Raw genomic sequence first — 18660 nt, forward strand, 5'->3', positions numbered from 1 at the left:
AAAAATCTAAAAGCTCATTAATGGCAGTTAAATTATGTTTATTGCTAAAATTCAAATTAAGCACTTAGTTTAGCACTTAGTAGTTTTTTGTTAAGTATATACAGTATCTCACAGAAGTGAGTACACCCCTCACATTTTTGTAAATATTTTATTATATCTTTTCATGTGACAACACTGAAGAAATGACACTTTGCTACAATGTGAAGTAGTGAGTGTACAGCTTGTATAAGAGTGTAAATTTGCTGTCCCCTCAAAATAACTCAACACACAGCCATTAATGTCTAAACCGCTGGCCATAAAAGTGAGTACACCCCTAAGTGAAAATGTCCAAATTGGGCCCAATTAGCCATTTTCTCTCCCCGGTGTCATGTGACTCATTAGTGTTACAAGGTCTCAGGTGTGAATGGGGAGCAGGTGTGTAAATGTGAGGGGTGTATTCACTTCTGTGAGATACTGTATGTAACAAAGTCTGTACAATTTGTATTTATAAGGTATGATAGTGGCAGCAGAACATATTGACTTCACCTTTTGCTATAACCTCGGCCTGCATCCCTTTTATTGGCACTACAGCGAGATTTATGAGCAGCCAGGGAGAGAGAGAGAAGCAACCATTTAAAAGAAAAGACAGAAAGAGAAATTGAGCCTGTCCTGAATGTACCCCTGGAGGACGTCAAGGGCGTATTGAATCTTTCATTCCACTCTTGCAGGTATTCTGACCTTAAATTATGTTATCTTTTGCAAAGAAAAAAAAACTGCTAAGTGTGCTGTTCAGTTATTGGCATGGATTTGTGCATGTGTATTTGGGAGATCAGTTGGAAATGTGAATTTCACTCACTGATGTCTGAATCAGCATGGCAGCATGTATGCATGTCTTGCTGTGACACTAAATTCAATTTGATCCATTAATACTCATCGAGTTCATACAATTTTCTTGTTTTATTGTTTCCGTAGGCTGACAATGGCAAGGTCACAGATTCAGTTTCCAAGATCTTGCAAATTAAAAAGTTTTATCTATTCAATTTGATGTATCCATTGAATATTAGACTCTTTTAAACATTAAGGGTCGTCTATATTATATGTAATATAATTATTCAGTTTCGGTCCACAGACATTTTTGACCTCTGTAAATGACCCTTTGACATCATTTTAAAATCAATAATGTTCTCAGAGTTTTTGAGGCACACAAATCAGTAATATCTTATTAGAAAACAGTGACATTTAAAAATGTTATATAATTTGTTAACGTTAGCATTTTGATAATAGAGGCATTGATTGTAATGTATATGATGTACTCTTAAAATGGTAACATCTCAATTAACTGGTTTTATTCAGGACAAAAATAATATTTAGCATATCTGAACCAACTAATATACATATATTTATACCAATAAAATAATTTTTTATGGGTTAAATCAGGTAGAAATAGCTCTTTTAGGTAACAGTTGCAGGATACCACTTTTTACAGTATACTGTGTATCTCTAACATAGAGTTTTCTATCTATAGAAGGCTAATGGTCACAAAATAAATGGGATCCTTGTGCATGTGTCCCATTTTCTCAGCCATTTGAGTCACACTTTGTTTGAAGAGGTGGCACTACACTGGTGTTTTGTTAATGTGGGCTCTGAAAGCATGAAGAAAATTGTTTTTTTGGATGATCTGACCTGGATTCGTTCCATTGCAGCAGTATGGAAGGTTTTCTCAAAGGTTTTCGGGTTTTCCCTAAGAGTTATATCATCACTCAACAGGAGATCTCTGGATGTTTTAACTTTAGTGGAGTGTAGAAAGCGTGCAGGCTTGAGTGCAAAGCATGTATAAATCATGAACAGAGAAATGAATAGGGAACAGTGTTCACACAAAACCGACAAACAGGAAGAAAATTATAAAACACAGAGGTAGATTGAATATCAATCAGAGAATAATGTCAAGCACATCATGTCAAAATAAATCTTTAGTGCTCCCCCACTCCCATTAAGCCCTGGCATGGGATTGTAGTTCTTCCCCTCATTAAAGCCATTATGTACCTTTTTGTTCTGATTTTCAAGTACTTTTTTGCTTCAAATCAAAGTTTCCAATGTTGTGATTCACCTTATAGCTGGTGGGTTTGGTTCACGGCTTATAACACTTTAACTGGGACTTCTTAAAAATGCATGGGGAAAAATGAATGGGAAAAATACTTGTAGAACCAAGGCCACTGAAAAAGAGGATGGGCGCTGTTGCACCCTAGTAATTAATAACCTGTGATTTTTAAATTAAGAAAGAAAGAAAGATGTTAAAAATAAGGTCAGATGTCTTTGAGAAAAACATACACATTGTGAGTGTGAGTGTGAGTGTGAGTGTGTGTGTGTGTGTGTGTGTGTGTGTGTGTGCACATAAGAGAGAGTTGAGTAATGAATAAAGACTGGTGTTTATAACGGTTTATAAAGTCCTGGCAAATAAATTATGCAGTAGTGAGCTGAGGCGTATTCTGGATGATAATTATGTCCACTTCCAACAAAAAAACACCCTAAATGTGTCTCTATGTGTATTTTTATTTATTTTTTTTGTAGAAATCAGTAAAAAAAGTCCTGAAGACAAAGGCCATTCCTTAAAACAGGAACTAGAAATATTGAAAATAAAGGCAAGAAAGGAATTATGTAGTACTACTAAATCATATAAGCCAGAAACCACAAACCTGAACAAAATAGTATAACATGACAATGTAACGTTGACAAAATGTAACATATACTGTAGAATCAGTGTAGCACTCCAAATTCAGATATACACTGCGCAATTTCAACAATGCTTTTGTTAAATACCAACTCTCAACTCAACTCTCGCTGTACAAGTAAATTGCATACATTGTAAAGACAAAGCTCATGATTTACTGTATGTGCTCACACTATACGGTCCGATTGAGTTGCGACTTCACTGTTCACACTATACAGACTTCCATCCATACCATACACCGTGTCACCATAGTTTAACTTCTGTTTTTTTGCAGACGTAGTGAGAGAAAAAACAGAGTTTAGAGAAATTGGCGTGTAGCTCTAACTGCAATATCCTCACAAGGGGAAACCAAAATTTGTGACAGGTCAGAAATTCATCAGACGCATCCGATTTTCTTTGAAATATGGAAATATTTGAAATATAAGTGTTCTGCTGAATGACTGACAAGCATTGATGGTAAACTAAAATATACCACATATAAAAATACCACAGCTTAAAATATACTTTTAAGATTTTAAGTAAATTACAAGTGCATATTCAACTCAATTAAGTGCACTTCTTTTTCTTAAGGGATACCCTGCAGTGTGCACTGTAAAAAAGTCACATAACCTAAAAAAACGTGCTTCATGTGGGAACATTTAAAATGAACTGGTTTTATTCTGGAGTCACAAAGATAATTAATATAACTGAAACAACCTAACTGTATTTTGTTTCACCAAAGAAGAATAGTTTTTGAAGACACAAATGCACATTTTTAATTATGATGTATGCAGTTTTATAAGCTCATTAATTAAAAGACAACATGGAATATTTATACTTTTAAAAATCAATTTGCCATCCTTCAGGTTATACAAAATACTGAAATGGTGAAAAAAGACTGTTTCTCTTTATCTTGTCATTTTAAGGGTCAGATCATGTAGAAACAGGGTAAGGACTCGTTTTTCCAGTATATGTATGAGCTGTGAGAGTAGAGCCAGTCTTCCTCTCTGCTGCAGTCACGTTGAGCATGAATATTGCATGTGAACGTTGCATGCCTCATTTGTGAATTTTTATGTCATTACCACGAAGGATGGCAGACTTTACTGATCCTGTAATTCACATGAATTGCACATATGTCCATGTATATCATGCAACCTTATAATGACCCTGTAAAGATTAGAACCATTGCGTCACTGCAAAAAATCTCACTTACTGTGTGTGTGTGTGTGTGTGGGAACAGTGACGGCAAAACAGTGCTTGCTCACTCTCGCCAGCCCAAACAGCTCCTAGCAAATGCTTATTATTCAGTAACAACCTTTTAAATCAGCATTTATAAAACAAAACGTCACCACTAAAGTATAATGTATGCCGTGATTCAGCTGTGTTCAGACTGACATAATCACGTAGCTGAAGGAACACCCACAATCACAATGGGTGACAAGTACTCATAAATAAAGCAAGTAAAATCTATTGGAACACTCTTTAATTAATGGTGGTAAATATTCACTCTACAAGCTGCAAAACATGAGGATTGAGAGCAGATTCACTACTGAGGCGTTCATACTGACCGTGATTTGCAGATGAATCATCCTTTTCCACTGAGAATTGCCAGAATCTGTTAATAAACAATTCCCTCCGCCCTTTGAATCGACCGCGTCTAGGACCCCCAAAGTGATTCCACTGGCTGAAATAACTTTTAAAGGGTACTATTTGTTGCCTGATTAAATCAAAATTGATTTATGATGTACAGTATGTGGTCTGAACCATGTTAAACATCTATGTATCTGAAATTGTTACATATAATCGTGTATCTAAAGTTATAGATTGGGAAATTAAGCATTTCTCATTGTTTATGTGTGGTTTTTGTGTTTAGCTTAGCATACTAGATGCTGGATCTCTGCTACACGTCAGGTGGTTCTTTGCCTCCACATCATGCATTAAAATCATTTAATGCACAGCTAGCCACATATGGGAATATGACAACAGAATTGTTTTCTATTGTTAGAGTTAACAGTTGATTTGTTTATTTATTTTCGAAAAATGTAACAAGAGACTGAAATGTCTAAAATTACATAGGTAAATAATAAAATAATAATAATAAACTATACATATACATAAAAAAATTATATACAAATGATAACTTAGTTGATAATGATAGCTTAGTTCAACCTCAAGCATTACTGTAATGTAGGTGCATACAAAGTGTATACCGGGACCTCATTGCTTTCACAAATCATGAGGAAATTGAAGCACAAATGGACCCACAAAGGAAGCAAACTCCGGAGGTGGCCTGAGTATGATTCACTTTTGGGTCCTTTTAGGGGGGTCTGAGATCACTTGGTTTGTTCACATATATGAGCTGAACCGCTCCGAGAACATTTGGAGGGCTTAAGCGAATTAGATGTGAAAACACCCTTATATTATCTGCAATTGCGGTTTTTAAAAAATATATACAGTTAATTTTTGAAGCACACAACAATTGCACATTCAATACAATTAAATACACTTATTCTTCTAAAGGTTATACACTATCCAAGTCACCAAATGTGATGATTTCATTGTGAAGGCCCCCTTTCTAAAATAAAAATGCAGCTATATATTTGCTGCGTATGAATAGTATGGTATTATTATATCAAAATTAAATAATTAACATTTATTATGTCATTGTACTATAATCAAAAGAAGTACAAAAATCTGAATTATGTAAAAAAATATTGATTACAATTTTTCTTCACGTTTCATATGTTGGTGCAAAACATTTTCTTTCTTTAATTCATTCATTTATTTATTTTTTTGCTGCTATACTACATGTCAGTATATGTATATATATATATATAAGTATATATATGACAATTTTCTCTCAGAATTGGATTATCATTTGAAGAATTACTGCTATAAATATTATTATCGTTCCCTTTATTGTTATTCTATAAAACGTATATAATGAGCCTAATTTATGCATAATGGAAGTGTGTATGTAAAAAAAAAAAAAGAATTACTTGATTTAAATTCTGTGCTGTGCCAATTCAGTGCATTTAACAGGATTTTGCCCTAAAATACTATGTGCAAAAGTGGTGCAACTGTGTTTTGAATTCAGCTTATAGTAGTGGGAAATACTGTTGATGCAGCATACATCCAAAAGCCCTCCATCTCTGTCTGATTCCCCTCTCCCAGTGAGAAAGTGCAAGCAGGTTTTGGCACGTGTATAAAGGTGAACTGCATCCATCATCTGAAACTGTTGCAGTGCATGAAGACACATTAGTTACAGTGGCAGTGACCAGGCCTGTCACAGGCACTAATGTCTGCAAAATTATACCATCCGCACCACTGATGAACACATGGCAGAGATGTTACTAGAAGGCATTCAACAACAGAGCACAGACCTGACTTTGAATGGGTGAGAGTGATGGAGGGCATTTCAAAAGGTAGCTACCGCAGCATCAGGACCAACATAACTTCCCTCAAGCAATGCAGATTCTTATGGAGGACACAGCCAGAGGCCTTTTACATGAATCATTCATGACCCATAAACACTGCACCACGACTTCACACCTCTCCATGTGCACAACCACACACATCTGCATGGCTACAAAGGGTTAGGCATCGTTTTAATTTTATCGATTCAGATTCTTATCAATTATTGATTCCAATAACATAAAACAATCTAATAAAATACATTAAGTCAAACATTTAGATGTTAAACATATTTATTCTGTCTTTTTACAAAGCGTTCTGTTGCAGCTGAATAACATGAGCAAAACTCAGCAGCCTACAGAACACTTAGCTATAGGCCTACAAAAATAACTTTTGCCTACGCTTTACAAAAAAAGTACCACAGCAAAAACAACTAGACTAATATTAATTTCAAACATTAAATTGTTAAAGATAAGTTAACAGTCAGTAATAAAATAGGAACAACCAAATCAATTAGCAGTAGCATAAATAAATCCATCTGAACAAGTTACAGGTACAGAAATCGAAATCAAAACACGGCTTAGTTTTCTTTTCATAAATAAAATATAGATTAATACTCATTAAAGTTACGAAATATATTCAATGAAGATCAGTGAATGTTCTTTTGTTCTTTGATTAACATTAATGACAGGCAGCACGTTTATTAGGCTGCTGTCACTTTAACAACGAACTCACGCGGATCTAAAATGCTGTTACACATGCAGTTTCTTTCTCATCTGTTTACGTTCACTTAAGACAAAACACGGCTGTGTTTACTGACGTAATTTTGTGCATACTGGTCGCACGATGTGAAAGAGAAGTCAGTTCTGGCCTGGAATTACCTTTTCTGCAGTGGAAATGCACAGAACGCTTCGAGAACGGACACAGTTACAGACCGGGAGCCCGCACCGGGACCACGGTTCTCTGTGCTCACGCTTCACATGTGTGCGCGCCGGCACGCAAAACAGCGCAAGTTCTTCCCTTCTTGTGCTTAAATGGTTTTAAATCACATCAAAATGCAAAAGCAGGAATCGTTCATTTGGAACCGGTTCTCCATACCCAACCCACAATGTAAACTGCCTGTCAATTCTGTCTATTTTCTATTTGTATCCTTTTGTGTGTTTATTTGCTTTTTGTAGGCTACTTTTCCCCCCTATAGCTCTACTGCGCACATCATCATAGAAAGTTTCACTGCCACCTCAAAATAAGCCTGTGATACATGAACTGAACCTTAAAAAACTATCAAACAAGGATGTAGGCCTACTGGATGTTTTAGAAAATCTGTTTGGATTTTAGTATTACAAGTTAGATGTATAGGCTATACTGTTCGACAGTTTAGGGGTCTGTAATATTTTATAAATGTTTTTGAAAGAAGTCTTTTATGCTCAACTGAGCTGCATTTATTTAATCAAAAATACAGTGAAATATTATTGCAATATAAAACAACTGTTTTCTATTGTAATATATTTTAAAATAAGATTTGTTCCTGTGTAAACAAAGCTGAGTTTTCAGCATCATTAATCCGGTCTTCAGTGTCACATGATCCTAGGTCAATTTATCAAATAATTTAAGAACAAAAATGCATACATACATAATATTGAAAATGACTAGAATTAATAAAAGAGAAAAATATTTTTATATAAAAGGACAAACTGAATGAAATAATATAGAGCAATGGGTGAGATGGGTTTACAGTAAACAGTACTGCTTTTGACACTGGTCATCATGACACTGGTCTTTAATTAGTCAGGCTTTCAGATTCATTTTATGCAGTGAAGCTTACAGCATTTCAGTGGGAGTTCAGCATGAGATTTCTGTCAGACAAAATGAGGGGAAAAAAGGATATGAATGAAAGCTCAAAGCATCCTATTTTAAATATCACTGATCTTTATTTAAAAAAATGCTACAGAATGACATTGTTGTCTCACTATCCCTTGTGCACATCTGGTGCGGATGTCTGTCCAGCCGACATGAATTATCTGTGACACAAATAGCACCAATCCAAACAGCACAGGGGCCCAAAACCTGATCTCTTTGCTTTAGGCCATTTGATTTGACTCTCTCTCCCTCCATTTTTTTTTTTTTTTTTTTACAAAATCATTTAAGCTGTTTTGGGAAACAGAAAAAAGGTAAAAAAACATAAATGTTGTAATCCATTTTGTCTAGCAATCCTCTCAGCACCACAGTCATAATCTGGATGGATGAGAGGCTGTGTATATCTCTTCACCTCACTCTGCCTCTCATACTCCTATTGAAAACGTCACCAACATGTGTTTTGGATGCTGGTTTATTTTCCTTTTTCTTTTGTATTTTGAGAGGATTTCATGGTACTAATATTTTATGCAATAATTATGATATTTTTTCCCCCATTTAAAATCATTTTTGTTTTCTTATATTTTACTATTTCTTTTCAATTAAGGTAGTATTTAATGTTAAAATAGAGAAATTAGTTCCATTTTATGGGAGTAGAAAAAGAAAAGCATCTGCAATTCCATAGTTTAGCCACTAGATTCATATAGAGCACTATATAAAAGGCTTATAAATTATTTAGTTGGTTTAGACATAAATACTTATTTTTATTAAGTTATGGATTTGGGTATATATTTAGACATTATCAAAGACAACTTTTTGTAAAGATTTAGATTTTTATTTATTTTTTTTTTTAAATGCCAGTTTTTGCATTCATTTTACTACAGTTAAACCTGAACACAGAGAACGACATTTTGTTAAACATAACATCAAAATTCAACAAAAATTCGAATTTCAACCTCTTATTTGAGTTTATTGGCTCAATTTTGCCATATTGTTACAGCCACACCACTTCATTTGTATGTGTGTAAGTGTGTGTTTGAGTGTGTGTGTCTGTTTTGTATTTTTGATGTTTTAGAGTGTAACCCCTTCCTTGGTGTCTGTGTTTTTACTGAATTGTGGCTGAATTATTGATTTTATTTCACGAAATTGTGATTTCACAGTTACACAAAAATTGCGTTTTCACATTTACAAAGCTTTTTAGCTGATAACTCAATGTTTGAAACATTTCAGTCAGGTTTTCGTAAATGTCATTCTACTGAGACTGTGCTTTTGAAGGTTCTTAATGATATTTTAATATCATGTGATTCAGGTGATTTTGCAGTCCGTGGTGTGCTCTTAGATTTAACGGCCGCTTTCGATACTGTGGATCATGCTGTTCTCATTGATCGTTTAGAACATTGCGTTGGTTTAAGAGGTGTAGCTTTAGATTGGTTTAAATCGTATTTTGCAAATAGGAGTTTTTCAGTCAAGATGAGTGAACATTACTCGAGTAATGCTTTTTAGCCCTGTGGGGTTCCCCAGGGCTCTGTTTTGGCTCCTTTGCTCTTTTCTCTCTATATCTCCCTCTTGGCTCGATTTTTAGAAAACATGGTTTGTCATTTCACTGTTATGCGGATGACACCCAGGTTTATTTGCCTGTCAGACGCAATTCTGTGGGTCTTGAGACTCTTATGGCATGTTTGGCGGATTTAAATCGTATTTTGCAAATAGGAGTTTTTCAGTCAAGATGAGTGAACATTACTCGAGTAATGCTTTTTAGCCCTGTGGGGTTCCCCAGGGCTCTGTTTTGGCTCCTTTGCTCTTTTCTCTCTATATCTCCCTCTTGGCTCGATTTTTAGAAAACATGGTTTGTCATTTCACTGTTATGCGGATGACACCCAGGTTTATTTGCCTGTCAGACGCAATTCTGTGGGTCTTGAGACTCTTATGGCATGTTTGGCGGATGTGAAGTCTTGGCTTTCATTAAATTTTTTAATTTTCAATGAAAAGAAAACGGAAATGATTGTTTTTAGTCCGTCTGAGTTTTCAAATTCCCCGAAATTGGATTTGGGTGGGATGTCTTTGTGCTTGAAACCATGGGTAAAAAAAAATTCAGTTATCAAAGCTTGTTTTTTTCAGCTGCGTTTGCTTTCTAAAGCAAAGCCTTTTCTCTCTTTTAAAGATTTTGAAAAAGTAATTCACATTTTTATTTCATCTAGGCTGGACTACTGCAGCTTGCTTTATTTCGGGATTAGCCAGACAGCTTTATCCCGTTTGCAGCTTGTTCAAAATGCTGCGGCTCGACTCTTGAGTGGGGTTAAAAAGAGGGAGCATATTACTCCTATTTTATGCTCACTACACTGGCTGCCTGTTCGTTTTAGAGTGGATTTTAAAATTTTGCTCCTGTTTACAAATCTCTAAATGGTTTGGCCCCAACTTATCTCTGTGAGTTATTGACTCAGTATAAATCCACTAGATCCCTTCGGCCTTCCAACCAGGATCTATTGTTTACTCCTAAAACGAGGCTTAAGTGTAGGGGAGATCGTGCTTTTTGTATTGCTGCCCCCAGGCTTTGGAACGCCTTGCCACTATCCATTAGACAAGCTTCTTGTTTTAATATTTTTAAGTCCAGACTAAAGACATTTTTATTTTCTAAAGCATATGGCTGATGGGATATTTGTATGATTTTATAACTTTCTTTGTTTGTTTGTTGTGTTTTTCTGTTTTTGATGACTTGCTGGAAAGCACATTGGTCAACGGAAGTTGTAATTAATTGTGCTATATAAATAAATTGTCATTGTAAAAAAAAAAACAAAAAAAAAAACATGCTTTGTGTTACAGTTACACTAGTTCATATACAGTCTATTTTGCACTCTTGATATTTTTAGAGTATCACCCCATTCATTGCTCTGCACTTTTTTTCTGCGTTGTGAATGATTTGTAGATTGTACACACAAAAAAGTATCTGTATTCTCGTATTTTTGAGTATTTCCCATTTATTTCCAATGGCAGTCACTTTTGACTGTGAACAACACAAATGTGACTATTTTTTACGACCATTTAGCTTTTTCGAATCAAGTCCACGATTTATTTAATTATTTTATTTTAATTAATAAAAAAATTGTTTTTTTATTATATTATTTTTTTTTTTGTCACATAGCGACTGCCATAAAAGTCATCGAGCTTCGTACCATTCCAATGAAGTAGCGATTAAAAAAAAATAAAAAATCTCGAACAACACCAGAGGGCTAAAGGGCTACATTTCTTAACACACTTAAGTACACTTTAAAAAAGTGGAATTTGTATTAATGTCAATTTAAAAGTTTAACTTTAGTGTACATTTGAAATCAATAAATTGTAATATGCTTTTCAAAAAAGTGCATTTATTTTAATGTGTTGACTAGCAAAGTATGTCCTGGCCGGCATAATTGACAGGACAAGATATTTTAAGATTTATGACGTTTCAATCTAGTTAATGAAGATTGATTCTTACCTAACAGTTTCCATGATCGAGATCTTCTTATTGTTATCAAAGGTCAAAAATATCGATGATTAAATTGGAGCAGGCGGGGCGTTTGGAGGATCCGCGCGCCACGAGAAAATAGTTACGGTATCTTCTCCACAAAGGTCAAAATAAACGAGGAGAAGCGCTGTGGAAAATAAAACCGCAATCCTAGATATCCTATCCGGATGGGGTTCGATTTCTCAGAGCATCTCAAGCAGTTAAAAGCAGTAATTTCCGATTCACGTACAAACAAAACAGTTCATTGTTCGTGAATCGGGCTACACTGGCTCCATGCAGTTCATAGGCTCATTTTGCTCATTGCGGCAGTTGCCATTTTCATTCAATTGCTAATAATATTAGTATCCGAAAACATTACATTCAGTTTGCACTTTATTATTGTTATTATTATTATTTGAATATTTATTTATTTCTATTTATCTTATTTCCGCAATAAGTTCTCATTTTAGAAGTATGCCAAAGTGTACTTCTTTTTTTCCACAACGGCGTTGACCAACCAGCTTCACTGCCCCCAGATTCAAGATCCAAGCCGTATGAAATTCCGAATTTGAATGGAGCTAATATAGCCTGCATCTTATTAGCGCTTAGCAACAATTGTGGGCAGCTGGAGTTAAATGGTAATTAAAATATCGTGTTTGAGTTTACAATCGCTTTTATAGCCTTATGGTCATGAGCTAATTTTATAATAAAAATAAATAAAATCATATTTTTGTAAAAGTATACTTGAGCATTGTAAGTAGGGCTATGCAGCAGCAGCAGTATCCACCAGAGAGCGCGTGTCCCAGAGGAACTGCCACTGAATGGAATTCCCTCGCGCACAAACCTATATTAGTGCGCGCATGGGGTCATTTAGCGCATCAGCTGACCGGTGGAGAGCCGAGGAAAACTGCAGCACATCCGCATGACACACAGAATACCAATCAGCTCCAGTCACCCACCTCTCTCTCTCTCTCTCTCTCTCTCTTTCTCTGTGGGGTAGCTGGTGAGCGTGATTTGACCAAGTACAACATGTTCCTGGATCAACATCCTTGTTGATCCTGGAACAACATTCCAATCAACCAATCAGAATTGAGAGAACTTTTCAGGAAATGTCAGTTTTAGGCTTACAATCAGGATTAGGTGCTTCTACACCCTTGTTAATCAGCTATCATTTCCCTCTGATTTTAGGAATAAATTATGGGTAAGGTTGGGTTTAGGGGTAGGGATTGGGTTTAGTCTATATTTTTGGACAGTAATGTTGATCCAGGATCAACAAAAGATGTCCTACTTGGCAAAATCACACTGACCGGGGTAGCTACTGGTGAAAGTGTCGCCAGAGGATTTCTTGGAAATCGATGCAACGTGTGTTTGTTTACACACACACACACACACACACATATATATATATATATACACAAACAATCCACACCACTCCCATTATTTAACACCTTGTGAAGTGAAAAGCTGTGTGTTTGTAAAAAAAAACAACAACAAAAAACAAATCCATCTTTAAAGCGTTTTAATTTTAATCCATCCTTTCAGGTCAAAATAATCCATAAATCCTTTCTCCAGTGGAAAAAGTCCATCCCCTGTTGTCCTCTCACATCAAAATCCACTGACATATTTATTTAGAAGTGCTTTGTATTGTTTTAACTTATAAACTGTGCTTGATCTGTGCATATTTCTCTCCTGATTGAGATTAGAGGACTTTTTCACTGAAGAAAGCAATATTATGGATAGACAGAGGACTCATCCCACATAGTTCATCAATGAAACATGTATTTTTTTTTTCTTGGGCACTAATGGTCTATATCAGCGGTGGCGAACTCCGGTCCTGGAGAGCTGCAGCCCTGCAGAGTTCAGCTCCAACCCTAATTAAAACTCACCTGCCTGTAGCTTCCTAGTAACCATTCAGACCTTGATTAGCTTGTTCAGGTGTGTTTGATTAGAGTTGAAGCAAAACTCTGCGGGGCTGCGGCTCTCCAGGACCGACGTTCGCCACCCCTGGTCTATATGCTTGGTATGTCTCCTATAATGCTTGTACAGAATGCATGATAGCCTTGAACTCAGGTACAGTATGAAATCAGCTCACAGCCTTGAAGTTGATATTTGATCCCTTTACTTGTTCATAAGACTTATAGTCTGTACTGGGTCTTATACAAATCCTACACTGGCAGATTGTCTGTTCCATGTGTGCTGAATACTTTGATCAGCCTCTAGCCATACTCGTATAACACTTTCAAAGGGTGCCACCTGCTGGTTAATGTTCTGAATGATGCTCTTGTGTAGTTCATACAGTTGAGAAAATCTCAAGTCATTAATTGATCAAAATCATGTGGATTCAATTAAATCAAATGCTGTGAGAGATATCTACAAATATCTATACGCAAATAGTTTTTGCTAATGCATTCAATTGAATGTAGGCCTATAACAGTGCTAGTGTGTAGTTTTCTGATAAAAAAAAAAAAAAGAAAAAGAAAAAAACTTGACTGGATTTTGTTTCACCTGCTGGCTTGATTTTGTCCATGCATTGGTCTATATCCGACAGGCAAAACAAAGCCTTGATCTCTTTTCATGGTCAGGGATATCTGATGACGTGGACTACAAGCGAAACCATTCCAAGAGTCAATGTTTTGGGCTAAGCTTCTTAGGGAGTCACAGAGGACCCGTGCCAGAAATGATCTTTGCTGTTTAGTGCCTGTGGCAAAACTGGACTTGGTAAACTTCATAACAGATGCACACATGTGGTTCCTGCAGGAAGGCTGTCTTTTTCTTGAACCCATAACCATATGCAACACATTTAGAAGGAAACAGTCTTGATAAGGTGAAGATTATTATTTATTTTTATTTATTTATTATATTCTTGCCAGTAATGTAAGACAGTGCTACAGGGAGAAGGAAAGGACTGATCAGTCTTGCAGTGGTAAACCACATGTAACATGTGTCACTTCTGACATATTCAAGAACTTGCAAGTGCTTTGGTGGAAAAGTGGAGTAACATCTCAAAGCAAGAACTGGCAAATCTGCTGCAGTCCATGAAGATGAGATGCACTGTACTCACAGCAGCTGGTGGACACACAAGATACTCACGTGCGACTTTTGATATTATTATTATTATTATTATTATAGGAGAATATATTTTACTGTAAATCAGATCTCTCATTTGCAGTTGTTTCCTTTAATGAGGAAAAGTATACCTGCAGTCCCAGAGTCAGACCCAATCCACAAAACACTGCTGGACCAACACTGAGAACATCAACGTCCACTTCTGAAAAACACAAGAACAGGATCATGACATTTACTGTTGATAACATACATACTTCATAGAAGATAAATCTGAAATCCAATGAATCTGCACAAAAGCAATGCCTCACCCCATGTTTTGATTTCAAGGTTGTTCTTGAGAGCTGTGTGGTACACAGTGCAAATGTCCCCCTCTTCTGGCGTGAACTTCAGAGTGGAGAAGACGTTTAAGGTTAAAAGTTGGCACTTAAAGTAAACTTGTAAACGTAATAAAGTCTTTATTATATTGAATGTAGACATGCAATATATGTAAAATCTTTAAAAGTATGTTTAAAAACTGCACTATAATAAATAAAAGGTCACTCTCTGTAAGTGAAGTGTACTTAGAGTACACGTTCATGACTGTTATTTACACTAAAGTACATTTTTAAAGTACATCCTGTAATAATGTCAAAATAAAAGCATTACCTTTAAGTACATTTTAAATCATTATATTTTAATAATATTTACTTGTGTTTAAAGAAGTACACTTATTATGATGTGTTGATTGGCATACTGAAGTACATGTAAAGTATAATTATAATTGTCATGTTATTCAACGTTACTTTTAAAATTAATATATTTTAAAAGTACTAAATTGCAACTTCATCATTACAAATGTGTAATTACAGGTTTGTTTACATACATAGCATAACAAGTTTCAATAGAAATAGCATTAAAGTGTCTTTTAGTTAAATGCATGCGAGTACATTATTTCAATATAAATAATTAAGAAATTGCAAATAAAGATGTACTTAAATCACTGGGTCAAAACAGTCCTACTAATCAACTAATTCCGTTTTATACAATCTAATTTAATTTGCAAAAAAAAAAAAAAAAAATGCAATTAAACCATAAGTGCATGAAAACATTAAATTTAGTTCACACTTAAGTCTATAGACTATTCTTTTAAATTAAGCCTATTTCCTTAATAAATGTACTTATTTCTACATTCTTCTCATTACAATGATATTTTACCTGTTCGCTTTGTTGGGTGGCTATAAGCTTTAACAGGTGCAGCTAAATTTGCCAAATTCACAAAATCCAGAGCTGAGAGGATCTGCAAAATCAGGTGCTGTTGATACTGCTACTGTACGTCTCCTCTCCATCAAGTACATACCCATACTCTTCATATACTCTTTCTCTGTGTCAGAGCATCCAGAATATTGCATGTCCCTTCACAAAACTGAGAAAAACGACATCAGTATCACACTGGATTGGAGCTCACTCTTAAATCTTTATTATATAAACAAATTCTGTGAAATATAGAATGCATAAATAAAAAACAATGAAATGATTGTGATTTACACAGAATCCTGCTGTTTACAAATGAATCCCATTATAGGCTAATCCCAAATAATGATCTGCTTTATACTATACTACTTTCTACAACATACTTTGCTTTTAATCAATTTAAAAGCAGCTCATGTATGCTAATAATTATTACTGACTCAGAATTTGAGTCGAACTCTAACACGACTGTTTCCAGACGAAAACATTTTTTGGCTTCATATACATATTTAAATCCATTAACATTTATACATCAAGGCAAGACACTGTCACCAACCCAGTCACCAGCTCTGTCACATCAGAACTACACTTCAGCATCCCTCCTGATTCCCACCTGCACTTAGTCAGCCATCACCACACCTGCCACGGATTACCCTCTCATCAAGACTCCTATTTAAGCAGTCACTTTTTACTTTTGACGTAACCTTTGTCTGGTCTCGTTGTGCACTACCTGTGAACTACTTACCCGTCCACCTACCTGCTTTACTTTCCTGTTGTCATCCTGTTCTCTGGCATCTTCAGCCTTCAGCCCATCTAGTCACTCCAGTCAGCTCCTGTAAAGGAGAGTACAGTTATCTTACTCTAAGTGTTTGATGTCATTTGCTGGACTCAGTCTCTCACCTTTTGCCATCACTTATTCTATTGACTTACCTTAAAATAAATATCTGTTTGGTGAAGTTACCCTTGTCGTCTTATTGTGCCCTTGTGACAGACACCTTTATTTAAAAAGCACTTTAGGTTACACTTTATTTTAAGGTGTCCTTGTTACAGTGTAATTATACATTTAAGTACTGAGTAATATTAATTAACTACATGTACTTACTATATGGTTAGGGTTAGGATTTGGTTTAGGGTTACTTGATTGTAATTATGCATAATTAATTGTTATTACAATAGTAAGTACATGTAACGTGTAACAAGGACAACTTAAAATAAAGTGTTACCTCACTTTATACAATAAAGCTTGTTTTAAAGCAGCTATAAAGTAATAAAATGGTCATTTGCTGCTCAAGAAACATTTCTTGTTATTATTTTTCTCAATATTTGTGGTAACATGATTACCCCCCCCTTTTGCAACATTATCTGTCACATTTGATAATTTTATGCTTGCTGAATAAAAGTACTAATTTCTTTTTTCTTTGTATATCCATACATACAGTATTTAATTGGATACTATAGTTACTAAATTCAACTTACAAATAAAATACTTTTTAAAACAATTTAATGATAATAACGACTGATATTAATAAATACATTTAAAGTATATTTACATGTACTCAAAACATTTACGATATAATTCCTGTAATAAAATGTAGGCCTACTCAAAAAATGTGACACGTTTATTCACGTGTCTGAAATCAAAAAGTGTTCAACTTTACCATCTGTTCAAAACATAACAAACAGCCTTATCTCAAAGTCCAGAAGCCTCCTTGAGAACATGATCATGATCAGCCTCGCTTTATGCCAGTTCTCCGCCATCCACTAGTCACTTGTACAATCACTAATACTTCTGGTGCCCATTTTCTTGAAATTGCTACAAGGTCCTTTCAGGTCCTTCATCACACCGTCCTACACATATACAATCCCACGGCGTAGGATTCATTTGAACACTAGGGGGACACATTACTCACTGTTGGCCCTGACAGTGGCCATTATTCTGGGCTTATGTTTCAGGTAAACACTCTGTCAATGTGTCATGTGACTCATTCATAAAAGCTTCATTAATCCACATCTGTCAAACCACTGCATCTGTTTCCATTTACTCTGAAATCCATAAAACAGCTTATACCCACTTCTGAGAAATATTGCAATATTTACTGTACTAGCTGTATTTTAATATTGGGATTATCAAGTTATATTACAGATTAAATGAGATGAGAAAGTCACGATGCTTAACCTTTACATTTTATTTAACACGTAAAAAATAAAAAAGGGGTCCTATTATGCTTTTTCACTTTTTTAATTTTAGTCAGTGTGTAGTGTGTATGTTTGGGCATGAAAAAGATCTAGAAAGTTACAAATCTCAAAGTCCACTCCAAAAGGAGATATTTCGTTTTAAAAAAATCCCTTTTCAAGAACTACAACAAACGGCTCGTTTGGACTACAGCGTTGGTTTCCGGGCTTTGTGATATCACAAAGCGGCTCATTAGAAGATCATTAAAAATAATTCCCGCCTACAGAAATTCGAATGGTTGGGGGGTGGGGAGGGGCGAGGTTGTGGTTAGAACACTTGGTTGAGTGAGTGCATCAGACGAGACAACGAAGAAGAAGAGCTGCTGCAGAGTTAGTGCATCAGAGAAAACCAAGAAGAAGAGCTGCAGTGCTGTAGCTTCAAATTTTCGGCACGTCTAGAACAATTCTTACAAGTACAACACGGCGTAGCTGGGCGCCGCGGACAGACGCCGAACGGCGCCGCCGGTGTGCCTACACTCATAGAAAATAATGTATTTGAATTTTAAAGATGTGGCGCGACGCTGCGCTTCTCGTCCGGTGTGCAACCGCCTGAAACGTTGTTTTTTTCACCTTTTTCACCGAAAGCGGATGATGTCAGGAAACAGTGGTTGCAATTTATTTTTTAACCCTGTCCCTGAGCATTATAACCCCAATTTGCTATTGTGTGCTGCACATTTTACTGAGGACAGCTTCCACAACATGA

The sequence above is a fragment of the Sinocyclocheilus anshuiensis genome, unplaced genomic scaffold, assembly GCF_001515605.1.
Source record: "Sinocyclocheilus anshuiensis isolate Anshui unplaced genomic scaffold, SAMN03320099.WGS_v1.1 scaffold366, whole genome shotgun sequence".
NCBI classification, from domain to species: Eukaryota; Metazoa; Chordata; class Actinopteri; order Cypriniformes; family Cyprinidae; genus Sinocyclocheilus; species Sinocyclocheilus anshuiensis.